This window comes from Mirounga angustirostris, unplaced genomic scaffold, assembly GCF_029215605.1.
Source record: "Mirounga angustirostris isolate CCGP_5_RB_7025 unplaced genomic scaffold, mMirAng1.0.hap1 SCAF_2, whole genome shotgun sequence".
Lineage (NCBI taxonomy): Eukaryota > Metazoa > Chordata > Mammalia > Carnivora > Phocidae > Mirounga > Mirounga angustirostris.
In genome coordinates this window covers 52,184,167-52,196,840 of record NW_026991710.1, presented here as the reverse complement: position 1 = coordinate 52,196,840, position 12,674 = coordinate 52,184,167, and positions in this window count along the sequence as shown.

Below are 12,674 nucleotides of genomic sequence, written 5' to 3'. Positions count from 1 at the left end.
ATTCTTTCAGCTTTTTCTCCCATTGACACAGAATGTCTTAGTCCTTTTGGATACAGATCTATAGAGCATTTTTCTTTATTATTAAGCACAACTTCCTGCAAATAGCAGGTTTTGACATTTTGATTTTATGGGCTGTCTCTATTAGATAGTGATTTTTTAAAAATGAAACAAACCACATTTCTTTTTAAGACATTTTATCATTTACTCCATTCTCTTTTGCAGTATTATTATTATTATCACTATTATTTATACTTTGTGGCAAGAGACAGTAAGACAAAATATTTTATTTTCCTATATTTTTGCTGCCTAGAAATGGTTCATATTTAAAGTTTATTCTTTCACCTTGGACAGTCTGACAAGGACAAATGGTTCATATATCAGGAAACACCCTGAACTGCGAAGGGAGGCTCTCACACTTGGCTTACACAGTGTCCTACAGAGGTGATTATAATGACTGTAATACATCATCTGGAAACGGGGCTGCAGAAACGGTGAATCCACGTCCCAGGAACAAAGTTTATTTATTTCTGCTGTTTTGATAGGAGCTGCTAGAAGCATTTTTCTAATGGTCCTAATGAGTCTCTGAAGACCTTGTGTCTTGTCTTATTTCTTACAGTACCTAAAAATAGAAGTTAGTATTTGTGCAGAAATAGAGCTAGATAAATAGCTTCAGGAGCATTCAACAAACCACATTTTTTTTGTCTTATGTTTTGTTTCATTTTTTTTTTTTCCTCTGAATGGACTGCCAGAGAGTTTAAGCTTATACTCTATGGTTATCCTTAATCTCCTCAGGAAACACCAACAGTTGATATAAAATAGATGTAACACATGCTAAAAGAGTGATTCATATTCTTTGGGTCGTAAAGGTACAGCACTTTCTAGCCATGTCCGGAATCATTCAAATATATTTTAATACTATCCTCTGATTATTTATTTAGTACATGCACTACAATGACCTATGGATATTAGCCACACAATAAGCTGCTCCTTGAGAGAAGAGTTTTGTTTATTACAAAAGTATTAATTTGACAATACCCCTGGCAGTTTTATAATTTTGGAGTTGTACAAAGTACTGTAGCTGTATAGTTATTTTCAAAATTCTGCCTTTAGCTGGAAATTATTCTTTATGATGTCTTAAAATTAGAAATGGAAGAGCCTTGGATTTTAATAAGATTGGGACAAACGTAAGCAGTAACTCAGTGAGGCTTTTGAGGCTGAGTTCTATCAACACGGCAACAAGAATGTTAGACCGTTTATCACCACAGGTCTTACACTAGAACATTCCATCCCAGGAGGGATCAGAAAAATCTGTTCAAATCTTAAAATGAATATAAACTTCATTTGGAACTAAAAGACAACTTAATGAACATTTTTGAGAGACTAAATAACTAAAACAGTTATATATTTACATTGAATGACTATATATATATAAACTGTAGTGGCTAAATGACTTTGTCAAGCCACTTGGCACTTCATAGTATGTTGCCTTTTACTTCTGAAAGGACATATCACCATTCCCTCCTGCCTCTGCTGCTTTACATATCCAGTTGTTAGCCTCCAATTGGGTGGAGGCCTAATCAGGCTGGTGGCCTGGCGGTGAAAGAAGTCACCCAAGGCAGAACAAAGGAGATAGAAGTTTATTGAATACAAGGCAAGGGAACACCGGGCAGATCAGCAAAGGGGAGACTGTGAAGAGGCAGTGGTGGGGGGCCCTGGATAAGGAGGAAGGTGAGGAGGTACTAGGGGAATTTCCCTTTGTAAGTAACCCATTGGTCAGATAGGGGCTAAAGGATGTTTTGAGGTGGGTCACCTGATGGGCTTGCTTGTATTCAGCCCTGGGGTCACCATGAACCCTTCTACATCACTCAGGTTTCCAATGCTAAAGTTGATTGCCTAAAAGCCTCCTCTACAGTCACCTCTTCCTTTGCTTTTGTTGTCTTTCTCTACTAAATAGTCCTCTGCATGATTCACTTTCTATTATAGGGAACATGAAAATTACTATCCACACTTAGCAGTGATATTGTAAGGACAAATTTTTCAATGCCCGCTGAGTTTCTGAATAAATCAAATAAAGCATTTGAGTCCCTACATCATTAAAAAAACAAACAAAAACAAAAACAGAGCTTTCAAGGGGAAGTGTTTTTACTTCTTTCTCTTAACAACAAAAGTGGGTGAGCGTATTTTATTTTTATTTTTAGTTTATGTTTTGATATAATACTTTAGGTGAGATAATGAGATTATTTTCAAAGTAACAAAAGCAAAACTGGAATTCTGTTGAAACCATTCATGAAAAATGCAGACTTCCCCACCAAAATTTGGAAGTAGGAGTGTGGGAGTTCTTAACTCTGTATGTCATAGTGTATTTTAAAATTTGTTTTAGCAGTCCAGTAAAGATGTTTTAATTTCACCTCCACCAAAAGTTATTAAAACTTATGAAAATATGTGAGAAGCAGAAGACTCTGTTGATCAAGGAAACAGAGTATGGATAGACATTAAACAAAAACTGCCTTATCTCTGAGTTTATTAAATGACTGGATCTAGTCTTAAAGAGTCAGAGTGGCACCTCATTGAATTTGAAAATAAAAAGATACAAGAAAAGTGCTTATCTCAGAAGATTTAGAAAATTACTCAAGTTAATGAACTCTTGTATTTTTCCCCTCATCCATTATTTGAGAATAGAAATTAAATATGAATCTTTCAGAATTTCTTTAAAATTTTATCTACCATTTAAATATATTGAAACTCCCTAAGCTGGATTCCCGTGAGAAGTCTTATTATAATAAATTGCTTCTATTGCTTCATTTTAGCAAGTGGGACCATTCATTTTACTTAACATGGGTGAGGAACTTACTCTCCTGGACTATATTATTTATATTATTTTAAACAAGTTCATGTTGCAAAAATAATGGTGATTATTATCCATATTGCCTATTATGATGTGAGTAGTGTGTAATTGGCTCATAACTCTTTCATTCAGAACCAGTGCCATATAAAATACACGTAAGAATAATCTGTTACAAGATTTTAAAATATGCTATTTTCCAAAAGCCAGAAATCTATCAACTCTGGTAATAAATATGCAATAACAGTACAGTATTTTCCTTTTATTGTATATCACTTATGGTAATGATGCTTTCTTTTCATTATCTATCATTTATAAATAGAGACCAAATGTTTCCCCCTCTATCATAAATCTAAATTACCCGGTACATCACTGACTACTTTATTACTTTATAATACAAAGTCAGATATATTCCATTTAAATAACAATGAAAAATCAAATACTTATAAAAACATGTTCCAGCACATTTTAAATGAATAAATACAAATAGCAGAATCATGCTTTCAGAATAAGTGAACATGGTAATGGAGAAGAAAAATTGAGTCCAAAAACAGATTTCACTGTCAAGACTTCAAGGAGTCACAATCTGAATAGAATTGATACATTTAAAGGTTATGGAAGATATTTTGACAAAATTTTACTTTTAATATGCTTTGAAAACTGATCAATAGAATATACAGACATAATGCAAGTAGTCACCTTCTTGAGGTTTACTTATTTATCTTTTAGTCTTTACTTGCCTCCTTTTGGACAAGAATGATTTATGAAATAATGAAAAGCTGCATTTTGCTTCACCACTAACCAAAAATGCATATAAAACCATCTTTGGAAACCTTTGTAGGATGGTAGCCAGGAAATTTGTCGTATTGAATGGAAAAGGTAAAGGAATTGTTTAGGGTGACCCAAGGGTGTATAACGAGGAATAATGGCATGAAATGAACTAAAAGGGAAATCTAGGCTGATCTTCAGATCGATGTCCCAAGTTTATTAGGCTATACAACTCTCTCCCAAGGGACATGGTGAAAGCCCCATTATTTCTGTCACTTAAAATTAACCAGGCAGAATACTCTCGGACATAATGTAAAAAATAATCCTGTATTGTCAGATTCAGATGGAAGAGATGATCTAACGGGTCTTTTCCATCGTTAATTTCCAGGGTCTATGAACTAGTGGTTGTGGTTGCAATTAGCAGTGTTTAAATGAAAGTGCAATTTCAATACCACAACTAGCTTCCCTGGAGCTAAAAAGCCTGGACCTAATTCAAAGTGAAAACAAGGCGAGGAGGACGGGAGCCAAACCAAACTACAATAAATATACTTAGAAGTGACAAAAGAAGGAAATTCTAATGTTAGTGCTGCTAGAGATGGCTGTTTAGTCTTTTTTCTTTTTCTTTTACAAAGGAAACTTTGGTGGCAGTCCCAGTATTATTCTTTTTCACTCATGCATCATCTTGATTCATCGATTTATTTTCAGGTTCGGGGATAATGAATGTTTGGAGACTGTAAGGCTTGGCTCTCTAGTTAGCCACTTGAAATTTGTCCATGTCTTTATTCTCTCCATTTGTATGTTATTTTATCAAGCAATTTCTAAAAGATTCAAAATGCACAGATGAATTTCCAGTGATGTCTGTAAAATTAAACTGTCCAGGGCAATGAAGTACAGGATTTCTAACTAACCAGCCACCCTTAGTAGCTATCTTTGTCAAATTTTTAAAAAGCATTTAACTTTTCTTCAGATATTTGTTAATTATTTACTCTCTTTTTTAGGCAAAGAAAATGGGAGAAGTGAAAAGGAGCAGCTCTATATCCTTGATGCTGATACAGAAAAATAACTTTCAAAATAAGAATGAGAGTAATATTTGACTCTCATACTTTTTGGGAGGAAATATTTCAGAAAGGTGAAATGAACATTGAATTGCAAAGGAGCTTCCCTGGGAAAAGAGAACCATTTTCATATCAGTAAATACGATCATAGAAGTCTATCAGATGTTTGCAGAAAGGCAGAAAAAAGAATTTAGCTGAATTTTACTTTTATTAAAAAGGAAGAGAATGGCCGTATTTTAAAATAACTCCTCAAACAAAATCGTTCTTATGTGTTTGAACTCCACAGTCATTTTCAAGCCACAGCCTCTGCCTTCAAAGAGCACACAGTCTAATGGGCAGGAGGAGGTAAAACATGCCCTGAATGTAGTGCTGATTGTAATCAAATAATTTAATAAATACAACTGTATGTGACAGAAAGATGATTTTGTCTGACTGGCTCAAGGACAGAGCCACAGTGTGCTAATCTGTGACTGTGTGGGTGTGTGTGTGTTGTGAGGATATGAAAAGTGTTTCTGCAAGTTGGGGTAGAATGAATAACTACAAGGAAAAACGAAGTATATAATGTCTTCAGGGAACAGCAGTTGTATGTTGCTAAAGGCAGAAGTTTAGGAAGGAGTACTGAGAAAAAAGGTACACAATAGAACAAGGATTCTGAATATTATGGACTCCATTCATTGGCCATAGAGGACCATTAAAACATTCTGTATTTGCTCATTTGTTCGTTTGTTTAGCCGGGGACTACTGTGGTCAGTATGCATACTACAAAAATTTCTATGTCGAACAGAATGGCAAGAAGAGGTTGCTGGAACCACAGAGATCAGTTAAAAGGCTAGTGCAACAATGCTAACATTTTTCTTTTCCTCCAAATCTTTCAAATTCAATTTGGCCCCTCACAGCCCCCCCCCCCCAAATAACTAGAAAGTATTGCCAGATCTTGAATAAGTATGTTTCTTTCTACTATAATTCAGAGGAAATCAAATGTAATTAAACCAAAAGGGATAAAAGCAAGTTTATCCATGTCACTTATGGCAAGACAAACAGCACAATAACCTTGGCAGAATTAGTACATACAACAGCAAGTTGAATTCTGAAAGGCTATTAAATGAAAGCGGAAACCACCCTGTAATCTCATGTATCAAGTATAAAAATTGGCCCAAGGAATTTCAGCTTCCGCTGTGAAATGAACAAGGGAAGCATGGTATCTCGTGCTTTTGCTCCACTAGTATTAGGTTAGAAAGCTAAGAGGCAAAGCTTGGAAGACCACAGGGGGGCGCTTTCACTGAAAACAGCATCATGCATTATCAAAAAGGAACACCTCAAAAAAATACTTCTGAAGGAATAAAAATGTCTCTTGCTTTGAGCACTTTCAGAAACTTCTTTTATCAGTCATATTTTCTCCGATGGCAGAAATCTCACAGAGATCATGTAGCGATGGGCACCAGTAATGAAACACTCCAATCATTTCTGAAACCACCTCTACCATTGAGTACTACCTAAGTATGTATGAACTGAGTTTGCTGTGGCTTTTGTTGTTTGTTTGGTTGATCGGTTTGGTTTGGTTTTAACCAGTTGCTCTAAGTATTGATGATTTATTTTAAACGTTTCAATTCACCCTTATCACAAACTCTCCCAAAGCCTATTACCACAGAATAAACTTCACTATAGGAGAAGCTTAAGCCTTATCATTAAAGATATTTTTACCCATCAGATGTTTCTATAGCAATTGCTTCTGCAATTACTATTAAGTCAACTCCGGTGTGTTTAATGCCACAAATCGCTTATGTAGCCTCTCTCTGTATATCCAAAAGTGAATATACATGATCTTAGAGGCTTCCCTAGAGCCTACTGGTGCCTCAGGCACTGTAGATGACCTTACCTTCCAGGGTCATCAGGGAATACAGAAGAGAATAAGCACAAGAACTCTCATAAATTTCTCACCATCTACATATAAATTTCTCTTCACATCATCTTTCTTTCATTTGTTCCACTTTCATGAAAAGAGACGCCCTTCTATGTGCATGTGGAAAGTGTTAAATATCACAAGGTACTTAGAGCTACAAATGAGCAGAAAGAAGGGTGCCTACAGGACACACACTTCCAAATCACGGGGCAAAGGTGAGGGCATGTATTGCATGGAGCACTGGGTGTTATATGCAAACAATGAATCGTGGAACACTACAGCAAAAACTAATGATGTACTCTATGATGACTAACATAACATTAAAAAATAATAATAAAAAAATAAAGATGACCATACTCTGTGTGTCTCACATAATTATGTTTCCCTACCATCTAGCTCATGACATGTGAAGCTTTTGATATGAGAGGCAACTAAACCTAGGACAAGATTTTGAAACATTATACTAGAGAAAGATATATATATGAATACATATATAATTTGAAATGGACTTGTTGAACTGGAAGACAGGCATCTTGGTCTTTCTTCCTTATAATTCTAGGCTGTTCTAGAGGAAAACCAAATGTCCTAAGAGATGCAAATCATAATAATTCTTGTTTTTATTTACTTATCTTCACATGTCTACAGTGCCTGAGTCCTAAACAGTAATGGTAACATCAGCTTTACTCTGCAAAATATGAACTGTTTTTTCGACCATTTTACAGATGAGGCAAGTGATCATTAGGTATTAAGTAACACATCTAAGCTCACAACCTTTCCTGTCTGAATTCATGGAAATTTTCAGTAAACATTTTCAAAAATCATCTCTTTTTTTGGCAAGTATTTTGTGTTTGTTTTATGTTATGTGTTTTGTCTATATTTTCTTTGTTTCTGTTAACTAGGTATAACTATCTTGTTTTTGCAGATAGAAAAACTAAGGTTGAATCTGAGGTCCCAGGAGTGAAGAGTGAGCCAAGAGAGCCCGTAGCAGATCCACCACGGCTGGCCTGGTCAACATTGCCATAAATAAGAGCCTCAGATGAGGCAGCAGTTCTTAGCATCTCAGTGACTGAACAGTGAGGAAGGAACCTGTCTTCACTCACCTTTGAGTCTCCCCCAGTTTCAGAAAACCAGGCCTGGCACCCCAGGCGGAGGTGAGGTGCAGAGGAAGCAGCAGCTCTGTGGCCTCCAGTTCATGACATCTGCCAGTATTATCTAGTATAAAAAAAAAAAATACTTAAGATAAAATCACATGAAAGACATTGTGAAAGTTATTTTTGTGCCAAAGAGTTCCATAAGGATGATAAATCAGGAAACAACTTTGTAGCACAGGAGGGGGAAAAACTATATTGTCTAGTGTTGTTGAAGGGGATTAGGTACATTAGCAGTAGCTAATGTTACAGATTGTGTTCCAGGTCCAAGTGGTAAATATAGAACAGATCATAACCATCATGGATGTTAACCGCCCCGAATTACCAACACCACCACCAACATAGTGAGAATGAGGAAAAGGTGAATTCAAAGACAGTTCCTGGAAAGCAACTCAATAATGCCATCCTCACTACAATTGATGGTGATTGTCACATTACTAGATGTAAAGTCACTATGACCCTCAGTCAGGTATCCTAAGCTTCCCTAGGCAGCAATGGCGAGTGCTGACAGTTATAACTAAGGTAAAGGACATAAACCAGTGAGACAGAACATGCGCTAAGGTTGCAGATGACTTACTCAGCAGAGGGCCTCTTCACCAATGACAGCCTAAAGAGGGCATCAATAAAGGATGAGGATGAGGAAAATTGAGAAAATGAAACCCAGGGAAAAGAGTCACCTCAGATCGGGTACTGCCACATCTTCAGTTACCTACCCAGACAGCCATAAAACTAAATTGCAAGATGACAAAGAGAAGAAATGTAGCACATCAATCATCTGAAGAATTCTTAGCCCAGAAAACCCTAAACTTAGTGCAGGAAACCCTAAAGTCTTGCTACTCAAAGTGTGATCCAGGGACCAGCACTATCAACATCTTCCAAGACCTTGTTAGAGATGCAGAACACTCAGGCCTCACCTCAGACCTACTAAATCAGAATCTACATTTCAACAACATTCATTCCTAAATGATATGTGGAGATGTCAGGCTTATGAAGCACTGCCTTAATTCACAAGAGGGTAAAGAGACATTAGCATCAGATTCACTAGATGAGCAAAATACATCTGCTCCAAGGCTATGCAACGGATTACTGATTAAATGCTGCCTTAGCAACTTTAACCTCATCCAGTTTTGTTATTCAGCTAGAAGTAATTGACATGAAATTACAGCAATAAGATTTGAAGTAAAGGAGATAGAAAGAGCTCAGATGTTAGAAATGTTTAAAATGTATAAATTTGTGAAGGTTACTATCTTTGAAGCTTTTAAGTTAGTTTGATAAATCATAAAATAATTAAAAAACAATAAATAAAATAACAAAGATAGCAAAAATAAGAAATTTAAAATCATTTGTCATCAAACAATAAATTGAGTGCCAATAAGTAATCCTTTTGTTTTTCTTGGGAACCAAATTTTCCCCATAAGAGACAGATTCCACAGATATAAGATTTAAGATATTACATTAAGAAAATCCCTGAAATCCTAAATTTGAATTGGAGATATTGTTTTATACTCACAGTGCATATCTTTAAAATGTAATCTTTCTTAGGTACAACAATCAAATGCAATGTGTGATTCTAGACTGGATCTTAGATTGGAAAAAAAAAATTCTTTGCAGGACGAATTAGAATAATTGAGTTGGCAAATATGGACTATATTTTAGAGAATAGTACTTTATCATTATTTTAAGTTTGATATTTTTAGTGTAGTTATCTAAGATAATATCTTGGTTTTTAAGAGATGTGTGGATAATAGCTTTGTTCTTAAGAGATATGTAGTAAATACTTAGATTATATAGGGTCATGATTTCTTCAATTTACTCTCTAATGTTTAGCAAAATAATATGAGTAAATATAATACTATATGGGTGTATATATCAATCCAGATGAATCGATAGATAGGTAGATAAAACAATAGTCACAACATGTTAACAATTGGTGAATATAGGAAACATAGAGAATATGTTGCCACATGTAAAAGCAAGGATGCTATCAAAGACTGCTGGAGTTGTATCTTAAATTCCCTTGAAAAGGCTCCCACAAGTCAAAATTTGTCCCACAAGTGGAAACATTTGAGCATTAACAAGAATAACCATTGCAATTTATTAAAACATTACATGTCTAATTCCATGAGTTTATCAAGATACAAAAATATTTTTTTCAATTCCCAATCATCATTTTTGGAAATTATCTAGAACTAGCTTGTTGTTTAAAACTGTGAATGAAATAAAATAATCAGACATTTATCTTGACAACTATATCACTGATAACCAAATAAATAATGAGATGTTTCTCTCTACGGCAATATTGCAGCTAAGAAGCAAAGAAAAAAATCATAGAAAAAAATACCATTTTTCAAACTTCTAATGAAATCCTTAATTTAGGCAATGATGACCAACAGACAATAGCATCGTAATAATGAAGACTACTAGCTAATTTATACCCTTTGATGGAAGTACAAAAGCCACCTATGAAGCATTCTTACCAAAAACTTTGAACCTGAATCTAATTCTAGTTCCTATACTTGGATGGATGGATGAAAGAAAGGAAGGTAGGAAGGAAGGAAGAAAGGAAGGAAGGAAGGAAGGAAGGAAGAACGAAGGAAGGAAGAAAGGAAGAAAAGATGGAGAGGGAGGGAGGAGGGAGAAGATGAACAATAAATGGACTTGACAGTTGGTTAAGTACTTGTTATGTGCTCACTGACTACATAGCTAGAACTGGCTGCATTATCTATGTAGCAGAACTTTTGCTATTGTATATATGTTGTATAATGTTCCCTTTTGATAATATTTTCTTATGCCTGGAACTTTTATTTATTTATATTTTTATTAATATATTATTTGTTTCAGGGGTACAGGTCTGTGATTCATCAGTCTTACACAATTCACAACGCTCACCATAGCATGTACCCTCCCCAATGTCCATCCACCCAGCCACCCCATCCCTCCCACCCCCCTCCACTCTGGAACTTTTAAAAGCACCTTTAAAGATTTTCACATGGTCTTATGTACAATGTAGTGATTTTTTTGAGAACTTCATTTTTAATTTGCAATATAACTTCAAAAACTATTTTCAAATGTTAATCCATAAGCGCATATAGATTTGCTCCAGTAAAGACAACAAAATAAAACAACAAAAATATCAACAACCAAATCAATAGTGGGAGTATAGAAGGATAATGTTTGAGAATAAATAGTCATTGAACTGAATGAGGAAACATGAGCTTGGCCTTCAGAAATAATAGATTTGTTATAAAGAAGAGGTTAGTGAATCGCAAAATTAATAACAAAAAGTAGGTCAAGCTCGGATGTTCAATATAGATAAAATACAGCTGGTTTTAAAAATATTTTAAAATATTCTATTAACATTTTACAGAGAAGAAAAGCTACAAATGATAATTTTATATTTTCATGAATTTTCACAAATGCAACCAACACCCAGATTAAGAAAACAAAATTAATTTTCATGGGACTGACAAAAGGAAGAACCAAGAATGGAAAATCAGGGAAAGAGGAAGGGAGAGTGGAAGGGAGAAGGGAAGTGGCCTTGGGAGACCTGGGGGAAATCACCACTGTCCTGTCCCACCTGAGTACAAAAGGTACTTTGAACAACTTCATGCCCCTGCGAGTGGAGGGATGATCTGGACTAGATGCTTCCACCTCTGCTCAAGGCTCTCTGTAGATGCAGTACCAGCAGGTGTTCGATCAAGCAGAGCAGATCCCTTTGAAGTCTCACGTCATCCGTGGTCATTTGGGTGGAGGGGGAAAGATGCAGGTGGAGCAGAGTCACAGGAGGGCTCAAATGGAGGTAAATGGAGCCTAGGCACAGCCAGGAAAGAGCTGCAGTGGAAAAAAGACTGCCTTGCAGAAGCTGCCAAGACCGTCAGTGCCTCAAAGCAGAGGATTTCTGAACGCAGTACAGAAGATGCAGGTGAACTGCTTGGAGTCTGTGAAACAGGAGCTGAAGAAACAGCTGGATTTGCAACACACACAGCAGGAAGCTAATCACAAGATTCAGGACCTCCAGGCCAGTCAAGAAGTAAGGGCAGGCCAGGAGCAGAAAATAAAGGACTTGGAGCAGAAGTTGCCCCAAGAGCAGGATGATTGTGAAGAACAGAAAGTGTGCGGAGGCTGCCCAAGATGGAAAGGGAGCTGAAGCACCAGAGGGAAGAGAGCGCGCACCTGCTGGAGATGCTTGGGAGGGCATGGGCTGCTAGAGGAAGAACTGGACGTGCTGCAGCAGAGGCTGGAGCGTCAGGAGAAGATACAGGAAAATCTGGTTGACCAGGAAATGGAGAAGGAGAGGCTGTTGGCAAAGCTGCAAAGCTGGGAGAGACTGGACCAGACCAGGGGCTTGAACAGTAGGAACCCCTCTCCCAACCCCCCCCCCCCCAAGAACTTTCCAGGTTCGTGGTTGAGCTATAGCAGAGGGTGTCAGGACTCAAGCAGCGCAGATGCCCCTCAGATGTACTCTGTTAGTTCTTGCTACTCCACCTGTTCCAGAACGCCCATACCCCCACTTCTCCAGAGAACTTCATGCAGGCCGGTCCTTGCTTTCTGTTCTGTCACCTTCCTTGTGTCACAGGAAGGAAGCTGGGGCTGCATGGGCCACACTGGGCTGTTGTCAGCCCTTTCCAGCTATTTTCTCAAGACTTGATTGAGAATGCCAATTGGCATATGTATGCCAATATATGCATATTCATTCTAAAAGCATATAAGCATAATGTGACCCATGGGCAATAGTTAAATATTAAAATAATTAAATAGCGAGTACATTTATTTTGAAAGTGTTTTAAAAATAGAATCTTATAAAATATTTTAAAGATTTCTTCATTTTTAATTGAGATACAATTGACATAATATTAGTTTCAGATGTATAATGTAATGAATCAATATGTGTATATATTGTCAGATGATTACCACAGTAAGTCTGGTTCACATCATTCACCACACATATTTATAATTTTTTT